Source organism: Chrysochloris asiatica, unplaced genomic scaffold, assembly GCF_000296735.1.
Source record: "Chrysochloris asiatica unplaced genomic scaffold, ChrAsi1.0 scaffold00015, whole genome shotgun sequence".
Classification (NCBI taxonomy): Eukaryota; Metazoa; Chordata; class Mammalia; order Afrosoricida; family Chrysochloridae; genus Chrysochloris; species Chrysochloris asiatica.
In genome coordinates this window covers 7272356-7282099 of record NW_006408533.1, presented here as the reverse complement: position 1 = coordinate 7282099, position 9744 = coordinate 7272356, and positions in this window count along the sequence as shown.

Sequence of the window (9744 nt, the reverse complement as noted above, 5' to 3'; positions counted from 1 at the left end):
ACCAGTCACTACAACAAAAGGAAGAGAGGAAGGCAATAACATAACTCCCCATAGGAGTATTCAAGAAGGGGAGAAGTGGCCATCCCCAGGGTTCTTGGGAGCATGTCATGGCTTCAGACATTTGCAGAGGACAACTCTTAGCCTCTCCTCCTCCATCACTCTGCCAAACTGCTTGAAAAATGGGTCCTTTTATTTCCTTGAACTGTCTGTGACAATCTATTGGATTTTTGGTTCATTACCATCCTGACTCCAAAGTGAAAAGAAACTTGAGAATTTAAGAATATCTCTCATGGCCTTTGGCCTGTGAAAGCAGTACTTCAACAGTTATTAGAAAATATGATTGCAGAGAATAGAGCTAATGCTGAAAACTCAAAATAATAGACATTATTGTTGCTGTTGTTATGGTGTGCTGTTGAGTCAGTTTCAACTTATAGCGACCCTGTGTAGGGTTCCTGAGAACAGCTGGTGGGTTTGAACAGCTGGCCTTGTGGCTAGCAGTTCAGTGCTTATCCTACAGCAACACATCAAGGCTCAGTTGACATTATTGGGATCATAAAAGATGCAACAACTTAAAAATTTCAGTTTCTTGAGAAGAGAAATATATGTAGATACAGCGATGACAAATTTTACATAATTAGGCTAATTATTAAAGACTAGGAAAAGGAAAGAAATGGATAAAGGAAATAATATTAATAAACAAGGGCCTCTGTTGTTATTTTGATTAATAAAAATGGTTATGAATATATCTTAATAATGGTGAGATAACAGCTAGCAGAATTAAACACAGGATGTCTGCTTTCTAAAGCACTGAGAAGATAAAAATAAACAAAATAGCCTGTAGAACAGAAGGCCAAATGGTGAAGAAACAAAAAAACAGACAACGAAATTATCTAAGTCTGAGCAACATAATTAATGAATGTAGTTTAAACTCCCCTATTAAAAAGCCAAAATGTATCAGATTGAAGAAAAAAGAATTCAGTGGTTTACTAAAAAAAAATAACAAAAACGTAAAGGTAGTAGCTTACAAATTGAATTTGTGACTAAAAAGGTTTGCTATAGATTGATAAAATCACAAGCAATAAAATAAAATAAACAACAATATTGTATATCTAAAAGCTGAGTAAACTAAAACACAAGAAAATTATTAAAAGCAAAGGATGACTTTTTAAACATATATATTTGTTGAACATAACAATAGAATATGACACTGCTTAACACAACTAATACCTATGTTTTAAAGAACCCTCATGGCAATGATTAAAGAGCCCAGCTGTGAACCAAAAGGTTGGCAGTTCAAACCCACCAGCTGCTTTGTGGTAGAAAGATATAGAAGTTAACTTCAGTGAAGATTTACAGCCTTGGAAACCCTATGGGGAAGTTCTACTTTGACGTTATATGAATGAATTAAACACAGGATGGTCGGTATGACCTAGAATTGACTTACGGCAATGGGTTACGTTTTTTGGTCGTATCTGTAAGAATGCTTCAAAAATGGAATGAACAGATAATGGAATTTTTCTATAAACTTTTTAAAGTCCCCTCATATATCATGTGCATCAATATCAATATCTAAATATATATCTATATCTAGCTGACAAAATTATTACAAGGAATTTGAATGAGGTAGAACTGATCTATATGAAAAGGTACCCTCTACTCAACTATTGGAAGATAATTTCGACTGATATCATGCATTTTTGCACATCTTGTGAGTAGAGGCACTAGATGTCCTTGTTCCAGATAATCTTTTCAGGGATATATACCTAGAGAACGACATTGGAAGACATAATGCCTACCTCCAGAGAAAAGATCAGACATGCTTGCTGCTCAGTGTAATAAAGAGAATAGCTCTTTCTGGAACAAAAAGGCAGGAAGGCTTACTGGCCATTATAGAAGATTTGAGCTCCTCTTGTAATATAATCCAATGATTGTGTATGTGTCTCCTGGTCTTTTTCATATTGTCTTCTGGCAATCAGGGTTTGGAGAACCGACACAAACTAATGGTATTCTGACTATCACACTACTATTGCAGTAATAAAATTCTTGGTCTTCTAACGTAGAAATTGCATGTCTTCTCCGAATGTTCGTTCACAGAAGCATGATGTCTAACATGTTAACTTTCAAGTAGGGTAAAATTTCAAACTTTTTTATAGTTCTTGGCAATACCGGAAATTCCTATGTGTAAAATATTCCAGGAGCATGTACAAGTATTGATACCAAACCAAAAGCAAAGTAATCCAAAGAGAATCAAACACTAGATTAGCTGCCGGCATTGTTGTTTTCTGTTACTGTGAAAAGAGTCCAACCACTTGGAAATTAACACACACTATTCAAAGTAACTATTGTACCATGGAAGAGATAAAAACTCAAACAAAAATGTGGAAACAAACATAGAACAAAATGGGAATCCATAGGTATAAGTATAGTATATTTTGGAAAGAGTGGAAATAAACTAAAATTGTTGAAAAACAGAATAAGATCAATGTGAAACAAAATTAATTAGATCAAACAAATAATTAATAGAAAATAAATATACCCAAATATTTTTAAAAGAGCAAAAGCAAATGCCTAATAAAATTATTAGGAAATGTTACGTAAAAGTGATAAATTAAAAAAAAATTACAGGTTTCTTAGAAATAAATCAAATGCCAAATTCAGCCAAGGATATCAATAAAAGAAGAAAAAAATCAATACATCTCAAAATGAATATTAATTTTTAAAACTCCAAATAAAATCTTATAAGTAAGTAGAACTCTGTGTCTCTTGAAAAAGCAATTATTTTAAGAATGCAAATAGAATCAATATTGTATATTGCTGTTACATGCCATCCTATGGGTTTTAAATCATAGTGACCCTATGCACAGAACAAAACACTGCCCAGTCCTGTGCCATCCTCACAATTGTTATGTTTGAGCGCCTTGCTGCTACAACTGTGTAACTCCATCTCCTGGCGGGGCTTCATCTTTCTTGCTGACCCTCCACTTTCCCAAGTATGATGTCCTTTTCCAGGGACTGGTCTTCTTGTAACATGTCCGAAGTGTGAGAGATGAAATCTCACCATCCCTACTTCTTAGGCTGTACTTGTTCCAAAAGATGTGTTTGTTCTTCTAGCAGTCCACAGTATTTTTTAAATATTTTTCTCTAACACCATAATTCAAGTGTATCAATTTTTCTATGGTCTTCCTTATTTATTATCCAGGTTTCACATGCATATGAGTTTATTGAGGATGGCATGGCTTGGGTTAAGCGCTTCTTAGTCCTCAAACTGACATCTTTGTTCTTGATTCCTTATTCATTGTCCAACTTTCACACACATATACATGCTGAACAAATAATCCGAGGAACTGGATTATATGAAGAACATGGCATCAGAACTGGAGGAAAATTCATTAACCACCTGTAATATACAGATGATACAACCTTCTTGCTGAAAGCTAAGAACACATAAGCTATTGACTAATGAAGATCAAAGACTATAGTTTTCAGTATGGCTTGCACCTCAATGTAAAGAAAACAAAAATCTTCCCAACTGGATCAATAAATAACATCATGATAAATGGAGAAAAGATTGAAGTAGTCAAAGACTTCGTCTTGATTGGATCCACACAATCAACACTCACGGAAGTAGCAGTCAAGAAATCAATGGTGAGGATAATGCAGAACCAGCCAGTGTTTCATTCTGCTGTGCATAGGATCGCTGTAAGTCTGAGTCAAGTTAACAGCACCTAACAAGAACAACAACAATTTAAACTACCGGGTTTCAAGGACATTTGCTACCATACCCTGGTATGGCATTATAGGCTAAACACTGGATTACTTATTGAAAGGTCGGCAGTTCAAACGCACTAGTCTCTCTTGGAAACTTATATAGTGTCCCTATGAGAGAACTGACTCCCTATGAGAGCACAGCAACACCACCACCAACTGATAGACATATATCTAGATTTTTCCATTAGAGTTTAATGCTTACTCATAATATAATCATAGAGTTGAAATATCTGCATCTATCTTATTGCGAACTGGGCCTCTGCATCTCATGAATCTGCAATGCAAAATCCCATATTGCCTATAGGTGTCACCATCTACATTATGCAGTGCAGGCTGAAAAAAATGCCTTGATTTAAGACTTCTCGTTGCTGTTGTTTAGTGTCATTTACTTGGTTCTGACTCATAGCTACCCTGTATAGGATTTCTGAGGAGCAGCTAGTGGATTTGAACTGCCAACCTTGCATTTCCAACTGACAATGCAGTCCAGTGCTTATCCTACAGCGCCACAGGTTGCAAGTCAGATACAAAAGTGAGTAAAAGGAGAGTATTTATTTGATAGAAAAAGACCCGTGGTGGCACTCTGGGTTAAGTGCTGGGCTGTTAACAGAAAGGCCAAGGTTCCAACCCACTAGTAATTCTGTAGAAGAAAGATGAAATACTGGCTTCTTAAAGATTTACATTTTCACAAACTTTATGGAGCAGTTGTCTGTTTGATAGGGATGCTATGAGTCAAAATGGACTTGATGGAAGTGGGTTTATTTGCTAGGAGTTAACTCTAAGTAATTAAAAGGAAAAAAAAATTCAGAATTTGAAATTTTATTTATTGCTTTCCAACAATAAGAAATGAAAGAAAAAAAGATTCTGTGTCAATACTTAATCATGACATCTTGCTTGATAATGACTATATGAATAAAGCCACCATTAAATCAGATAAATAATTTCATAAACTATTTTATTATTGCAATTTTTACATACACGTATAATCTCTTAGTGCTGGTGTGATGCACTGGATGGCAACCTCAAGGTCGGAGGTTCAAACCCACCAACTGCTCCCCACAAACCTTATATAGAGTCACTATGACAGCATTTTACAACAATAATCTCTTAATGATAACTTCTATTACAAGTAAAAACTCACTACTGCTAAGTCAACTCCAATTTATAAAGACCCTATTGGACAGGATTGAACCGACCCATAGAGTTTACCATAATCTTTACCATAGCAGACTGCCACAGTTTTCTCCTGTGGAGCAACTGATGTGTTCGAACTCTAACAGGCAAAATTTCATTTATTTCTATAGCACCATCTTTCAATGGATGAGACCCAATGATGTCTGGTGGCGTTTTTCATCATCAGTCTTTTGTCTTTTATCCATGCCTATGTTTTGGGTCAAACCATTGTCAAGAAGCCAATTGCATCTATTTTAGCAAACACAAAGCTATGATGAAAGAAAATGTGAATGGTGATCGTAAGAAACAGATGTGAAACTGCATTATGATAGTAGACTGTACCCTGTAGGCATATTCAGGATACAAATATGCCCTTTTATTTTACAAAATTAGAATAGCTTTGGGAGAAGAACTTCCTGAAGACCACTGCTCTATCCCAATTAATAGTAACTCTCTCTCTCTCTGAAGAGAAAGTAGCTGACAGGTTTTCTCTTCTCCAATACATGGCCTTCTTTTAATTTAATACATTTGTTTGAGGACCTATTGATGTTCCATGGTGATAGATGCCACAGAAACACTTATTTATTATTATTATTTTTTAACTAATTGGATAACTTCAAGTCCCAGAGCTGTCAGTATGGCAATTTTTTAAGAGTGTTAACTTCAAGGGAAAAATAATTTCTAAAATTAAAAGTAAATTCTGCAGAACATAAAAGCTAGAATAAAAAGTCTTTTTAAAGCTCTAAAGAGTTTATTCTAAACTCTGAGCACCTCCTAATGGCTGGATTGAAAGAGTAGAGGTACATCATGCCACTTTGGAGATGTGTTAAGTTGCTGATAAGTGCTATCAAGTCCATTCTGATTCATAGAAACCTTATTTGGTTTTCAAGGAGTAGCTGGTGGATTTGAACCACTGACTTTGTGGTTAGTAGCCCAGTGCTTAGCCTACAGCACCACACCAGGACTTCACTTTTGGGATTAGTCATTTAAAAAACAATAATAAATGAAATCAACGGTGTGGATAACGAAATCTGTTCCTTCCTCCCCACCTACTTCCTGCTGCCTTATTTTTAAAGATCTTATTGTAAATGAAATAAAAATAAATATAGATTTTTTTAAAAAGTTAACATCAGTATGAGAGCTAAGAAAATATATTAACAATGGGTTTGAAATCAAAGAACAAAGGTGGAGACATTTGAGTGACATGGACTGTAGACAGAAGCAATTGTCTCTAAATGAAAATAGAAATTAGAAAAATGATAAATAGGAATGCAAAATATTTCTTCTTATGTTCTGAGTTTTGCATAAAAATTTAAGAATTTTATTTCTGGAAAAGTATTAATTATGACATTGATTGTTTAAAATAAATGCATCATGCAGGTGGGCCATGATTTTTTTGTAACTCTTAATGGATATCTAACTCAGATATTTTTAAACATGAACTTTGAAAAATGAAAAACTTGAAATACAAATACTTGTACTGTCTGTAACTTTGAGAATAGCCAGATTTTGCATTATTGATTATGAGAGATATTGCCAGTAATCTGAACTTTATGATTTATACAGTATCTGAAGGAGTCTCTTAAAGGATCACAATATACAAGCAACTAACTGAATTGATTTTATAATTCTTTTAAAAAAATATGTATGTGCATATATGTGAGTAAAATATTATCCATAATCTGAATATAGAATTAGTTTTAATCAACTTTTAGAAAATACAAATCCATCATTTTCATCATAATCTCCTTGCTTATCCCTTTTATCCAAACTCTTTTATAGAAGTGCAAGTGGGAGAATAGCAATGATTTTTTTCCACCAGGAATATGTCACATTATTTGGGACAAGGTATTGATCCACATATGTTTCTAGAGTTCATTTCCTGCTATATATATTTATGAGAATTTTGTTCATACATATACAGCAGGACAGTAAAGGAACAGTTTTAGGTGAATGCGATAAACACTTAGTTTCTGAAATGTTTCTTCCTCATCCTTTAAAAATTTTAGGTTTGGATTTCCAATTTTGAAAATTTCAACAGTGAAAACCTGTGAGAGCTTGCACTTCATGGGACGGCCTTATTTTTCCAGATCTTACAAGTTTTCTGCCTTTGACAGAGTGCAGTCAATACTTGTCTATTGCTCTCTATTTAGTGGATAATATTTGAGTTTGCTTTCATCTTATACATCTTCCAGTTTTTGTGGGTTTTGTTGAATATTTTTATCATCAATTGCAAATATGAGTTTCTCCATATTGTACAGAAAACACTTCATTCTGGATCAATTCAACAAATATGAATACAGGTGAACAAAGTAGGAGAAATATACCCTTTGAATTGCTTTAACATCATGTGAATTCTTAAAAAATGATCTTCAAAGCTATTATTATGCTATGCTGAGGACAAAACATTTAAAATTAAAAAATCTTAAAACATAGGGGTCAAAAACAAGGGTTTGTTGCTGTTAGCTGCCTTCGAGTCACTATCGACCCATAACAACCCTATGTACAACAGAATGAAACATTGTCTGGTCCTGTGTCATCCATACAATTCTTGTCATGTTTGAGTTCATTGTTGCTGTCACTGTGCCAGTCCGTCTCACTGAAGGTCTTCCTCTTATTCGCTGACTCTCCACTTTACCAAGAATGATGTCCTTTTCCAGGGACTTGTCCTTCCTGACAACATGTCCAAAGTACAAGTGATAAAGTCTCAACATCATTGCTTCCAAGTAGCAATCTGGCCATACTTCTTCCAAAACAGATTTGTTTATTCTTCTGCTAGTCCATGGTTTATTCAGTATCCTTTGTCAATACCATAATTCAAATGCACTGATTTTTCTTTGATCTTCCTTATTCTTTATCCAGCTTTCCCATGCATAAGATGTGATTGAAAATATCATGGCTTTGGTCAGGTGCACCTTAGTCCTCAAGGTGCAATCTTCACTCTTTAACACTTTAAAGAGGTTTTTATAACAGATTTGCTCAAATATGGCGTTTAATCCCCCCCCCCACCCCCCGCAAATGCTACCTTGATTATGAATCCAAGTAAAATCTCTTTTCATCATGATGTTATTTACTGGTCCAATTGTGAAGATTTCGTTTTCTTTACATACAGATGCAATCCATACTGAAGGTTGTAGTCTTTTTATCTTCATCAGTAAGTCCTTCAAGTCCTCTTCACTTTAAACAAGCAAGGTTATATCATCTACATGTCACAGGTTGTTAATGAGTCTTCTTCCAATACTGATGCTATGCTCTTCTTTATATAATCTAGCTTTTCGAAATATTTGCTCAGCATGCAGATCAAATAAGTATGGTAAAAGGAGACAACCCTGATGTATACCTTTCCTTATTTTAAACTATTCAATATTCCATTGTTCTGTTAGAATGAATGCCTCTTGTCCTATGTACAGATACCTTATGAGTACAATTAAATGCTTTAGAATTCCCATTTTTCGCAATGTTTTCTATAGTTTGCTATGGTCCACACAGTCGAATGCCTTTGCATAGTTAATAAATCACAAATAAACGGCTTTCTGTTATTCTTTGCTTTCAGTCAAGCTATTTTACGTCAGCCATACTTTCCTTTGTTCCATATCCTCTTATGAATCTGGCAGGGGTTTCTGGAAGCTCTCTGTCGATGTATTATTGAAACAGTTTTGGAATTATCTTCAACAACATTTTGCTTGAGTAAAAATTTGATGTTAATGATATTGTTCAATGATTTCTACATTCTGTTGAGTCACTTTTTTTGGAATAAGGACAGATATTGATCCTTTCCAATCAGATGGTCCGGTAGCAGTCTTCCAAATTTCTTGAAATAGATGAGTGAGTGCCTCAGTTTGTGAAACATTTCAATTTGTATTTCATCAATCACTAGAGCTTTGCTCTACGTCAATGCGTTCAATGCAGCTTGAACTTCTTCCATCAAAACTTTTGCTTATTGATCATATGATACTTCTTGAAATGGTTGAATATGAATCAATTCTTTTTGGTACAGTGACAGTATATTCCTTCCATTTTTTTTTTTTTTTTTGTTTCCTGCATCATGGGATATTTTGCCCATAGAGTCTTTCTGTACCACAGTCTGAAACTTGAATTTCCTCTTCAGTTATCTCTGCTTGATAAATACTGAGTATGTTCTTCCCTTTTGGTTTTCTAACTCCATGTCTTTGCACATGTTATGATAGCACTTAACTTTGACTTTTCGAGCTGCCTTTTGAAATGTTCTTTTCAGCTCTTTTACTTTGCCACATTCGCTTTGGCTTCTATATGTTCCAGAGCAAGTTTCAGAGTCTCTTCTGACATCCACTTTAGCCCTTTCTTTCTTTCTTGTCTTTTAATGACCTTTTCCTTTTTCCATGTATGATGATCTTGATATCATCCCACAACTCATCTGGTTCTCTGTCATTAGTATCTATGCATCCAATTTGTCTTTAAGTTGTCTCTAAATGAAGATGGATATATATAAAGGTCCTATTTTGGCTATTGTTGTAGTTTTTTTAGCTTCAACCTGTACTTGCATATGAACAATTAAGAATCTGTACCACAGTCAGCTCCTGCTTTGTTTTTGGTGATGGCATGAAGTTTCTCCATTTTCTCTTCCCATAGAAGTAATCAGTTTGATTCCACCATGATCCATCTGACAAAGTTCACATGTACAGTCATTTATGTTGTTGAAAAATGGTATTTGCAATTCATAAGTTGTTGGTTTTGTAAGATCTATCATGCAGTCTCAAGCATTGTTTCTATTACCAAGGCCATATTTTCCTACTACTGATCCTTTCTGTTTCCAACTTTAGCATTCCA